Source organism: Paroedura picta, chromosome 5, assembly GCF_049243985.1.
Source record: "Paroedura picta isolate Pp20150507F chromosome 5, Ppicta_v3.0, whole genome shotgun sequence".
NCBI lineage: Eukaryota > Metazoa > Chordata > Lepidosauria > Squamata > Gekkonidae > Paroedura > Paroedura picta.
The window spans coordinates 69,629,691-69,640,520 of record NC_135373.1 but is presented as its reverse complement, the minus strand read 5'-3'; the positions used below and the strand labels follow the sequence as shown (position 1 = coordinate 69,640,520).

Genomic DNA, 10,830 nt, shown 5'->3' with positions numbered 1-10,830 from the left:
TAGACCAGAGCCCCAGCTGCAGATTACAAATCTCCAATGGCAGCCTTACAAATACAGACTGTCCCCTTAATCTCTGCCCCTCTGTGCAATCAATGCAACAGCACTGAGTGGAAGGCAGACAAACAATCAAGAGCAGGACTAGAAGAGATTGCTTTCCTTTTATCCATCTCCAAATGGAATTCACCCAAGAGAAAAGCAAAGTTAGAATGGGGTTTAGGAGCTAAAACTAAGAAATTAGGTGTTCAACATCCATCTATACTGTCAATAACCTGGGAAGATAGCAGTGAATCTTAATCCAGATCTTCTTAATATGTATTCTTAATCTTGTATCAACATTATCAGTTTTTTCATATCCAGTATTACTTTTCACCATCTTGTATGCATACACAAAAACTATGATTGTACTCAGTTGATTTAAAAAAAAAATGTTGCTTTGTCGGTGTCTGTGTGTGCTAAGTGCCAAGTCACTTACAAAATTAGGCATTCCACCAACATCAGGAACACTGACAAACCAAGTAAGCCAGACAATTAAAAAGACACAAAGGAAGAAGCAATCTGAAGAATGGAAAAAAAGAGTTTATAAAGTACTTAAAAAAACAAACCTGAATTGGATTGGAGGAAAACTGGTTATTCTGTTGTAAGGAGACTGCATTGTCTCTTGAATTCCAAGGAACCATAGGGTATCCCATTAACTTCAATCCTGCTCCTACAGTTCATTTTAATTGCTGCACTTCACATCCATGTGAGCAAAGTGGACTTTGAACCATCCTGTTCTATTCATTTTTACTACAGAGTTTTTCTGTCTCTTTCTTCTGTCTGAAATTAACAGCAGAAAACTTTATGTACTGCTGAAAAAAATCAGTGCTGGAGCCTTTGACATGTAATTTTTGTAATTTCAATATGTCACTTTCTATATTGGTGGGAGTATACCTAGCATTTTAGGCTACCAAACATGTCATAAGGAAACACATTTTGTACACCCAACTGTACAATGATTTAAAACTTAGCCCATAGTGAAATCCTTCCTCAGATTTTTTACCCACCAGAGAAAGATGGGATAGGGGCTTGGCCGGGCTAATGCAAGAACAAGATGCCTGCAGTGGATATGTGCAGATCTAAACACAGTATACAATGTAATGCAGAGTTGCAATCAGATGATCCTTCTCAGCAAGGCATAGAGTCACATGGAGGAGAAATCCAAGCAAAGGACCATGTGGGTCCTTAAATGAAGTTTGGAAGGACAAGTAATAGTCCTTCTGGAGACTTCTAAAGTGGCAATGGAGGGGACTTATCACATCAACTAGGGAGACAGGTGCCACTTGTAATCTGAGAATAAAAACCAGGGACTCTGTGACATGAAAATTTTGAGGACATCTGGTTTCTTACGATGGATTATGAACAGAGGCCTTCTCATAGGTACAGTGAAACTTGAGCCACTTTTTTGAGGCCGTCAGACATAATAATAAAAATAAAAAACAGAGTTATGAAAACAAAACAAGGCTATAAAAAGTGACAAAATCTGTTCAAGTGTCAGACTGGGATCTAGGAGATCCAGGTACAAATTCCCATTTTGCCACAGAAGTTTGTTGGGTGACCTTGAGCAAACAACAAAGCCAAGGACTGCTTCCACAACAAGCTAGGGTTGCCAACTCCTGGTTGAGAAATACCTACAGGTTTTAGGGGTGGAATCTGAAAAGGGTGGTGTTCTGGGAAGGGAGGTATACTGCCATAAAGTCTACCATTTTCTCCAGATTATCTGATCTCTGTCTCCTAGAGGTCAGTTGTAATTAGGGTTGTGCGCGGCGGTATCCGAATCGGCTGTTCCAGGCTGACAAAGCCAGTGCCCGCACCTCCCCTTCCCCCCCTGTGGCGTGGCAGTGGCTGCGTTAGCCTGGAATGGCTGATTCAGACACCACCGTGCACAACCTTAGTTGTAACAATGGGAGATCTCCAGCCACCACCAGGAGGTTGGCAACTATGTCAGTCAATCACTCTCAGCCTAATCTACTTCACAGAGTTGTTGAAAGGATAAAATGGAGAGGAGGGGATGTACATTTTTGGGTCCTCATTGGGGAGAGAGACAGCCTATTAAGGGAATAAATGAAATAAACAGGGCCATTGTGGCCTCAGTGGTTTCTGTATATACATACACTCTGACAATCAATTAAAGGTTGATACATATATGCACTCTCAAGAGTTATGATAGCCATGGGCAGAAAGATTGCTTGAACCTGTATTGCTTGGGTAGCCCTCACACAACTCAATTCTTTGCCACACAGAATATCAGGAATGATTTATAATCTACCTGCCTTGACTTGAATATATGTTTATATTTTTTTGTATGCATGCATATACACATTGGGTCCTGTTCTAATGTGGTTCAGTGTCATCAACCTAGATATATTGAATTATTGTTTCCATGTTATTAGTTCAAAGCTTTTAATCTATTAACGGAGGTTCAAATATTCACCATTTTAAGGATGGTATATACCAATTTTATATATTAGTGTACTTTGTAATAAATACATATATTTTGTTGAAATATGTTTCTTAATAATTTATTTTCTCTCCCCAATTTGGGTACCCAGTTTTGTTGCTTCTTATGGCTGTTTTTTTTCCCATTCACTTTTTGTTTGTGATTTCTTCTTTTTGCCAGAATTATCTTACAACAAAGCCAAGGACTGCTTCCACAACCAGGTAGATTTAGGTCACAGCATCCAGAGGTGGTTGTGGTAGTATATTATTTTTCCTGTCCTCTCCCTCCATCCAGTGGGATACCCCCTCCAAGAAGAATTCTATTTCAATGATGGAGGGATTTTTTCAGTATCAAATGTCTTTGGGCTGGTGATGTGTCCTGCATAGTTTACCCAGTAACATAACATTGATCACAGACAGACTTTTGTGTCATGTCATTTCTCATTATTATGGCATATTCACAGAAGCTGCCAGATGTAACGGGCCCATAGAGGATACCTGTCAGGAAGACACAGACACATGATCAATCCCTTCATCTACTGAAGTTTTAATGCAGAAGATGGCAATTCAGAATTCAAATCCTTTTGATTAGAAATTGCAGGAAGAACACAAGTGAGTACAATTCTTTGAACGTTTAATTTGTCTGATGCCGCAGACAGGAATACAGGGTAGAACTGCAGTTCATTCTCTTGATGGTACAGACATGGCAGGTGTGGTGGGCTGTTTTGCCATCGCTTGACAGGTGTGATATACTAGGAGCAAGGCTGAAAGACCACCAGGGTAAAGACTACAAAAATCAATGCAGGGATGTTCAAAACTATATTCAGAGCAATTGGTGAGAGAGAGAGAGAGTGGGGGAAGAACCCAGAGAGCAGTTTGAACACTGTAAGGAGAGGGAGGGGGGGGGAGGGAGGGAGACAGCCAATAAGAAAAATTGGGAAAGAGAAACAATCAGCGGAGCTGCTTCTGATGGATCATTATTATTTATCACAAGAAACTGTCTTGAGATGAAAACATGTCAATAGACCCTTTTTATTATACTGCATGGTAAACAAATGATAAGAAACACCACTCAGCAGATGTATGGGAAGCAATTAACAGCAACTAGCTTGACAGGGCAAAAATGAGCTGTACATTTGAGGATATTAATTCAAGACACAGTGTGGAAGGACAAGTGGCATATGTATCCAACACAAAGGCAGCTGTGCCTTGTGCCTTCCCCACCCCTTTTATAATTGTGGCTGTGCTCTATGTCTTCTCTTGCCTCCCCCTTTGAATTTGCGTTTTGGGGGCTTGTGAGCAAAAACACGCTGACATCTCTGCATTACAAAAGGAGTGTTTTCAGCACTGTGACACTGGAGAAATCTGTGGGCCATTCTGCACTCGTTGAAAATTGCACAATGGTTGCAAATTGAAATCGCTACTGATTTGCTGTTATGCACAACGTCGTTGACAATCTGCAACACTCCTGAAACCGATCCACAAAAAGCGCTTCGTTGTAGCGCTTTCAGGGAAATCCCCAAAAGTGGATTCACCCTCTGGAACGCGCTACACTCTTGCAACCAATCTGCAACACTAGCGGGAAAGTTCTGTGCGTTACCATTGTTGTGGTTTCTGCAAAGTCCCTCCCCCTGGCTCTCTCCTCTGATCTTCCGGTGAAGTGATCGCCATTTTTTTTTCTCTGAGCGAGCGGAGATCAACGCACCAGCGAGCCTTCGTTTACCCAGCGAGGCTTCCCTGGCTGCAGTCCCTCCCCAGAGCTGTTTTAAGTCACCAAGCACCAAGCAACACACAGCCCCGTTTGCTGGTTTATTTTCCCTTTATTTTTCACTCTATTTTCGGCCGAAAATCGCGCCGTGTGTATTTTTTTTTCACTCGGGGGAAGTGTGGCAATGATGAAATGGCAGCTCAAACACCACCTGCTAGCTAGATGGGTCTCTCCGTTGCAACGAATCAACGTGTTTTTTTTTTAAACCTTCCTTAAAAGGAAAGGGGCTTTTCGGGAGCATGATAACGTCCGCCCATTGGCTGCTTGACGGCCAGGGGCGGGACAAAGCTCAGCAATATCGCTTCCTGGCTAGCGATTTTTGCCGAGACTGGAAACCTGTGGGAAACGATAGAAACGCAACTGGATTCCACTACAAAGGCAGGTATGCATAACAACAATTCCACTATTTAAAATGGCGTTTTTTCCTTCCGCAACCAATTTGCTACATAGATCCTGGTGCAGAATGGCCCTGTGTTTATCCTCTTTCAGAAACAATGGTTAAAAGATGCTGTAAGCAAAAACGACACAGTTGACCATGCATAGCACTCGAAAGCTCATGCCCTGAATAAATCTTTGTTGGTCTTAAAGGTGCTACTGGACTCTGATTTTATTGACATAAAACAATTTGTCACAAAAGCAAATGGCTGAAAAATGCAAAAAAAAGAATGACGATTGCTCACTTTCAGATTGGGGTGAGAAAGGTTTCCCATTCTTGTAGCACCACTAAGGGATACTTTTTGGGGGCTTGGGCAAATCCTTGAAAGGAAAGGGAGTTGTTCAAAGGCAGTTACTTTGTTACCATGAAGGATCTTTCAAAACCTCACTGATACTTTATTCTCACATACATTAAAAATTACTCTCACATATCTGAGTTTGGTTTTATTCTTTGATGACATTTATTTCTCCTGACATCTTCTTTAAAGCCACCATTGTGCTAAATATTACCATAATTTTTCTAGTTAACTAAAATAGATCATGGGTCTTTCCTAATAAATGTTATCACTGTAGTGCTTAAATTTTCAATCACAAACTTAGTGCTTCTTATCATATTTATAGTCTCTTGAGTATAAGCATAAAATTCTGCTTTCACCATGCGATATTTTCATGAGAAATAACCCATCAACATTTATTTTAAAAGGGTTACTCTCATTTTGCTAGCAAATCTGCCATTGTTATTATTAGTAGTATTGGTGTAATTACTGTCAAATTATTGCTCAGAGTGAGGGGAAAATGTATAGAATGGAAAATAAGAAATAGAAAAGGGATAATTTTATTTTTAATTAAAATTTATATTTAAAATAAATGGGCAAACATAAAGCTGCCTATGTTCACAGAATTAGCATTTTTGTAAGGTGGCTATCTACCCTCTGTTTAAAAATCTTTCAAAGAAGGAGAACCCACCACCTCCCAAAGAAGCTTGTTCCACTGAGGAACCACTTTCTATTAGGAATTTCTTCCAAATGTTTAGCCGAAAGTTCTTTTGAATTAATTTCAGTCCACTGGTTCCGGCACAACCCTCTGGGGCAACAGAAAACAATTCTGCTCCATCCTCTGTAATATGACAGGTTTTCAAGTATCCAGGCTAAACAGACCAAGGTCCCTCAACCTCTCCTCGTACATCTTGGTCTCCAAACCCCTTACCATCTTCACTGACTTCCTCTGGACATGCTCCAGTTTGTCTTCATCCTTCTTCAATTGTAGTGCCCAAAACTGAACACAGTACTCCAAATGAGGTTTAACCAGAGCAGAGTAAAGCAGAACCATCACCTTGCATGTTGTAGCTACTATACTTCTTTAGTTACAGCCCAAAATCCCATTTGCCTTTTTAGTCACCGACTCACACTGTTGATTCATGTTTGGTCAACTAAGACCTCTAGATCCTTTTCACACATATTACCGTCAAGGCAAGTCTCCCCATCTATAATTATGCATTTTGTTTTGTTTGTCTATTTATTTACATTCACATTTATATATCACCACTCTTGAACGCAGCCGGCTCATGGCGGTTTACAGAAAAATCTTAAAAACCCTACACCATACATACAATAAAATACAAAATACAATGCAAAATGTGAACCTTCCCCTCTCCAACCCATCCATGCCCTGCAATGATAACCACTACTACCTTGAGGGGGGGCAGCCTTCTGCCGATTTCCGTCCTATGCATTTTCCTCCCTAAGTGCAAAACTTTACATTTATCACTATTGAAATTCAATCAATTCTGCATTGAGCAGAAGTATTCTGCCAGCCTTAAATTGGAATGTGAGAAAGTATTCAACTCCAAGAGATGCTGGGGACAAAAGATCATAGTGTGGTCCTTCCCTCCTCAAAGCTAAAAAAAACTTCACCATTTCCTTTCCTAAGATACCTATGCTGCCCTAGCTGGCCACACCCGGTAGCAGCTGCCTCGGTGAGGCCTGGGTGGCCAGCCCAGACAGAGATAAGGTACAGTCCAAGTCACCGGGAGCTGATAAGAACAACGTAGAGCCAGGCAAAGAGTAGTCAAACAGTCCGAAGGTCGGAGTCCAGAAAGTCCGAGAGTTCACCAAGCCAAATCACTTTACCGAAATCCGTCGTCAGGTCCGAAGTCAGGGGGTCAAGGATTACGCAGCAAGTCACGGTAGCAGAGCAGGTCCAGGGGGTAGTCGCATAAATTGCTTCCATGCCAGCTAGCTGTTTCGGTCTCCCTAAATGCAGCCCATCTAATGAACTGCACCTGCATGAATGACTCAGCCCTCCTCTCCCGGCGTGAATCCAGCTGAACCCCATCGCTTCTGACAGCTCGCCTGCAGTCTCTGACTCCTTCTCCACTCCGTCAGCCCCACCCTGTGGCTCTGTCTTAAACGTCCAGCCACATCTTCTGTGTCTGACCCCTCCTCCTGCGGAGGTCTGTTCTCCGTCAGCTGCCAGGAACATCCCTCCCCCGGGTCCAGCTCATTCCTCAGATCTGGCTGGGCTGTTAACCCTGGTTGCTCCGGCAACCCCAGGGAGTCGGGAGGCAGCAGCGGGGGTGTGACAATACCTTTACTTAGGCGTCTTCTGCCTGGTTCCTGACAGCAGCCTTTTATGGATACAAACAAGGTTGGTCCCCATTCATGCCAAACTGACATTGTCCTTTTCATTGTCACTGTCCTGAGCTGACAAGGAAGAGAAAGTTATAAAAGTTACTGTTATTCTTGCCTTCATCTTCTGCTGTAATATACTCTTCTCTTGGATAAAATGCTTATCGACCACAAATTCCACCATACCTATCCATCTCTGAGCATACCCACCTCAAAGTTATATCTCCCAGGACATTCAATATATCAATATTTCTCACAACATTCAATAAGGGACCTGAAAGTAGCTGTTTTATTACAAAGGAACTTGAAGAACAGACTAGAAAGGGAGATTGCAGAAATACAAGTTATTACAACACTCAAAACTATGACATGCCCTGGACTCAACAAGGATATAGGATTTTATCTCACTATGTATGCTAACCTTGTTTAATTCATGTATCCACATTTGTCACAATTTATTTTATTTGGGACAATGTGACTGTAATGTGATGGTAGTGATATGTAATGGAATTTTGAGTTTAATTCCCTGGTCTTGGGATGAGATAGTTGCCAGAGCAGCACTTCACTGGCAGGAATGTTTCAGACTTGGATGGAGACTGATGGGGCCAGCGGAAAATGGTGGGGTGGGAGCCATTGATCACTGACATAGATCACTGAAATTTTTCCTATATTTTTGTGAACTACAACTGAATTCGAAGGTACTGTTTGGATGTTTGGGAAAAGAAATATCCTATGGCTGTATTTGGATATGTGACACTGTTTACTAATTTAACAGAATTAAATTTTGCTTTATATTCCCACTGTCATGATGGAAGTTCATAGTCTGAGGAAGAGTGCCTGCACTCAAAAGCTCACACCTAGAATAAATCTTTGTTGGTCTTAAAGGTGCTACTGGACTCTGATTTAGTTGCATTAATGAAAATGTTAGCTTATACCAGTTCAGCACAGAACCCTATGATACACCAATGGTCATCCCCTCCAAGATGAAGATGAACCATTGAGGAGCACCATTTGGATTCTGTCTGCCAGCCAAGACTCTGAAAGAAGCACAAAAGTGAGTTAAATTGCATAGTGGGTTAGTGCTTAGCTCAGTTTAGTGAATCTTGAGGAGGGGCTCTGTGCCTTTTGCTAGGACCTAGTACCCTTGTCCTAGCTGTGAGGGAGCTGCTGGCAGAGGAATCTCCAAGGAACTGAATGAAAGGAGTATATATATAGAATCATAGAATCATAGAATCATAGAGTTGGAAGGGGCCATACAGGCCATCTAGTCCAACCCCCTGCTCAACGCAGGATTAGCCCTAAGCATCCTAAAGCATCCAAGAAAAGTGTGTATCCAACCTTTGCTTGAAGACTGCCAGTGAGGGGGAGCTCACCACCTCCTTAGGCAGCCTATTCCACTGCTGAACTACTCTGACTGTGAAAAACTTTTTTCCTGATATCTAGCCTATATCGTTGTACTTGAAGTTTAAACCCATTACTGCGTGTCCTCTCCTCTGCAGCCAACAGAAACAGCATCCTGCCCTCCACCAAGTGACAACCTTTCAAATACTTAAAGAGGGCTATCATGTCCCCTCTCAACCTCCTTTTCTCCAGGCTGAACATTCCCAAGTCCCTCAACCTATCTTCATAGGGCTTGGTCCCTTGGCCCCAGATCATCTTCGTCGTTCTCCTCTGTACCCTTTCAATTTTATCTACGTCCTTCTTGAAGTGAGGCCTCCAGAACTGCACACATTACTCCAGGTGTGGTCTGACCAGTGCCGTATACAATGGGACTATGACATCTTGTGATTTTGATGTGATGCCTCTGTTGATACAGCCCAAAATGGCATTCACCTTTTTTACCGCTGCATCACACTGCCTGCTCATGTTTAGTTTACAATCCACAAGTACTCCAAGGTCTCGTTCACACACAGTGTTACCTAGAAGCGTATCCCCCATCCAGTAGGCATGCTTTTCATTTTTCTGACCCAGATGCAGAACTTTACACTTATCTTTATTAAATTGCATCTTGTTCTCATTTGCCCATTTTTCCATTGTGTTCAGATCTCGTTGAACTCTGTCTCTATCTTCCAGAGTATTTGCCAGTCCTCCCAATTTGGTGTCATCTGCAAACTTGATGAGTAGTCCCTCCACCCCCTCATCTAGATCATTAATAAATATGTTAAAAAGTACCGGGCCAAGCACCGAGCCCTGAGGTACCCCGCTACTCACCTCTCTCCAGTCTGATGAAACACCATTGACAACAACTCTTTGAGTGCGGTTCTCTAACCAATTCCCTATCCACCTGACTATCTGAAAATCCAGATTGCAGTCCTTCAATTTATCCATCAGAACATCATGGGGAACCTTGTCAAAAGCTTTACTAAAATCCAAGTAAATGACATCAACCAAATTTCCCCAATCCAGCAAACCTGTTACTTGGTCAAAAAAGGAAACCAGGTTGGTCTGGCAGGACCTGTTGGAGACAAATCCATGCTGACTTCCTTGGATCACCAAATTGTCCTCCAGATGTTTGCAGATCGCTCCCTTTAATATCTGCTCCATTATCTTCCCCACAACAGAGGTCAGACTCACTGGTCTGTAGTTTCCCGGGTCATCCTTCATGTTTGGATATATATATATCCTTCCTTTCCTGAGTCAGAAAAGTAGGAAGAAGTCTAGTTTTTTTTTTTAATCACAGGTTCTTTCTCTGGTATACAAGGTTAAGCACTGTAAGTTGTTAAAGCACAAGAAAGGTTTATTGATTCTAGGATGAAAGGTTCATCAGAAAGCTAGCCAGAAATATTTTTGTGCTTCCATTTGAGCCATATAGCACTACACTATAGTGCCAGCCATCATTGTAAGTAAAGTCCCATAGAAACAACCTGGATCATAATAGCTATATGCTTTGACGTGATTCTGAGAGATTCTGCTTCTTGTATTATGTCTGGCTTGGAGGCTTCTATTTTTATCATCCTCAATCACTTTTATTACTTGACAAAAGTGAAGACTTAGTAGCTCCTATGTCCTTCTTGATATTTTCTAACAGGAAAACTGTCAGAAATTAAATTTACGATGACTGCTGGCTGCAGCTCACCTTGTGATGCTAGGAAAAAGGACTAACATAGAGATCTTGCTTAGATTTATGAGTTTTGTTGTTCTGCCTTCCATGGTGCATTAGATTTTTCTCAGATTACCATCCTATCTTGATAACTAGAGGTAAGCCTGTCATGGGCTATGCTTTAAGTAGATGCCTTTCCATGTTACAACCAAATATATCATAACTGAATCTGTCAGTGTTAGGTTTCAGGTAATGAAACATAATAGTATCTTCACAGATAAGAGTTTTGATGAGATACCAGGGGATTAAAATAACGTCCCATTTTCACATTCTCTGTATTTTACTGCTTTCTATCTTATGGCTGGAAGGGTCATATGCTCTTCCACTATTATATTCATATGTCATATTTCTGCTTCACAGAAGTCAAGTAAACATAGCAACACATATTCTTGTTCCTATTTAAGGGATGATATTGCCTCACCTTT

The 10,830-nt window shown here is 41.6% G+C and overlaps 1 long non-coding RNA gene across 1 annotated transcript in view; it reads right to left on the bottom strand.

Annotated features, from left to right (window-relative positions):
* Positions 1 to 6,840: 6,840 nt before the first annotated feature.
* LOC143839076 (uncharacterized) overlaps positions 6,841 to 10,830 on the bottom strand; it is a 137,360-nt gene continuing 133,370 nt past the window's right edge. The window contains exon 3 of the long non-coding RNA XR_013231587.1: positions 6,841 to 7,380. This is a non-coding gene — a long non-coding RNA (uncharacterized LOC143839076). The remainder of the gene's footprint in view (positions 7,381 to 10,830) is intronic.